Source organism: Schistocerca nitens, chromosome 4, assembly GCF_023898315.1.
Source record: "Schistocerca nitens isolate TAMUIC-IGC-003100 chromosome 4, iqSchNite1.1, whole genome shotgun sequence".
In the NCBI taxonomy this organism is placed as follows: Eukaryota; Metazoa; Arthropoda; class Insecta; order Orthoptera; family Acrididae; genus Schistocerca; species Schistocerca nitens.
The window spans coordinates 231316174-231318466 of NC_064617.1; the positions used below are offsets into that span (position 1 = coordinate 231316174).

Here is a 2293-nt window from a genome sequence, read left to right on the forward strand (position 1 = left end):
AGAGATAGTATGATTGTGGTTCGATGAACCCTCTGCCAAACATTACAGTACAGGAAGATCGCTTAATTAACAGCCACACAGAATACGCGAGTGGACAACAACTGGAAAAATCCAAAAACAACAGAGCCCAGTACGGTGTCAGAAACCACTTGGTAGTCAAAACAGTTTCCACCGTCTCGGAATGGATAACTACAGGTCTCGTATGGTTTTCAAGGGAGTCATAAACAAGTCGTTCTGGAAATTAGTGGCAAGTTTAGACAGCGATGATTATGGTGGATAGCGATCACGCATCTTTCTCTCCAAAGTAGACCACAAAGGCTCAATAGTAATGATATTTGGTGACTGTAGTGGTCAGGGGACATGAGACAAATAATCTTCGTGTTAACAAAACCAGCCCTGGACGATGCGAGCTGTGTGTACAGGGCCCTTCGTCTCGAGACACAGCACCACCATTGGGGAACAAACATTGTGTCATGGGATGGACCTGATCAGCTATAATGGTCACATAAACTTGGCAGTAATGCGACCGTGCAGAGTAACCATGGGGACCATGGAATACCATGATATGGTTGCCCAGATCGTCGTCAAACCCTCGTCCCTCTTGGGACGTAAGCTCGGCCAGAAGTTTGAAACAGTGTGCAGCAAGACTCATCCGACCAAACGACTTTCTTCCATTGCTCCATAACCCAGGTTTTATGGCTTCGTTACCATGTTTTCCTGTTATGATCATTTTGCACCACTGATAAGCGGCTTTGGAATTCCAGCTTGCCCCGCGATTCCCTCCTTGTGGAGCTCCATCCGAATTGTTTTGGTGCAGACAGGATTCGCGAGTGCGACATTGAGTTCTGCAGCGATTTTCATAGCCGTTGTCTTCTTTATTTTGTCTTCACGATCAGTCAGCACTCACTTTCGTCCGCGTTGTGACTTAGCGGATAATTCTTTTACGCTTTCCTTGTATGCTGTATAAATCTTCGATACGATACATCTTGAAACACCAGACACATCGGTTATCTTTGTTATGAAGTACCCACCATGCAATCACCAACAATTTGGCCGTGTTAGAATTCACTCAGCTCTGACATCATGCACTCAGAACTACGCAGAATGTTGTTCTGAACTCGACTGACACTTGCAACGTGTTGACGACATTGCACAGGTGCCGTTCGTCGTCAGATACAACAGTGCTTGGCTAGCACCTGCATTTATGTCCAAGATTGAGTTTCTCGCGGTGTTTCAATATTTTTTCCAGATCTTCTATGCCTTAAACAATGCCTTATTATATGCAATCAATGAATATTCAGATAATGGTCGAAGCAGATGAAATGAATTAAAATTTGTGCTGCGGCCGGGACTCGAACCCAGGTCTTCTTGCTTGGCAGGAATCCTAGCCATTACGCCACCACAGTAGGATGGTCAACATTGCTGCACGAACTGCCTAAGCTGAGTGCCCTCCCCAAGGCTGGGGTGCTTGCCAATATCGGAGAGTCCTGGCAGTAGTGACAATATGTAAGGAAAAAATTAATGGAAGTTTGCGTTGGGGAGGGCACTCAGCTTGGGTACTTTGTGCATAAATGTCGACCATTATACTGCGGTGGCGCAATGGTCAGCATTTCTGCCTAGCAAGCAAGAAAGCCCGCGTTCGAGTCCCGGCAGCAGCAAAAATTTTAATTCATACCGTCTGCTTCGACCATCATCGTAGATAATAAAAAGAGACTTAAATGTCTCAGGGAAACATTTAATTAGGAATGAAATGATAATTAAATAGACACCCTAGCTGCATACAGGCGTTGATGTACTTCATTGGGGACATGTTGAAAATGTGTGCCCCGACCGGGACTCGAACCCGGGATCTCCTGCTTACATGGCAGACGCTCTATCCATCTGAGCCACCGCGGGCACAGAGGATAGTGCGTCTGCAGGGACTTATCCCTTGCACGCTCCACGTGAGGTCCACATTCCCATGCCCGAACTCGTATGGGACTTGGTAGATTAATCCGCCACGAGTAATGAGTATGATGGGCAAACATCTATTAGGCGCACTACGAATGTAGTGGTGTGGACATGTTGGGAATGTGGACCTCACGGGGAGCGTGCAAGGGATAAGTCCCTGCAGACGCACTATCCTCTGTGCCCGCGGTGGCTCAGACGGATAGAGCGTCTGCCATGTAAGCAGGATATCCCGGGTTCGAGTCCCGGTCGGGGCACACATTTTCAACATGTCCCCAATGAAGTACATCAACGCCTGTATGCAGCTAGGGTGTCTATTTAATTATCATTTCATTTCTAGCAAAGC

The 2293-nt window shown here is 46.9% G+C and overlaps 1 non-coding gene across 1 annotated transcript; it reads right to left on the minus strand.

Annotated features, from left to right (window-relative positions):
- Nucleotides 1-1822: 1822 nt before the first annotated feature.
- Nucleotides 1823-1897, minus strand: Trnat-ugu (transfer RNA threonine (anticodon UGU)). The gene has a single exon. It is a non-coding gene; the product is annotated as a tRNA-Thr (tRNA).
- Nucleotides 1898-2293: the final 396 nt, after the last annotated feature.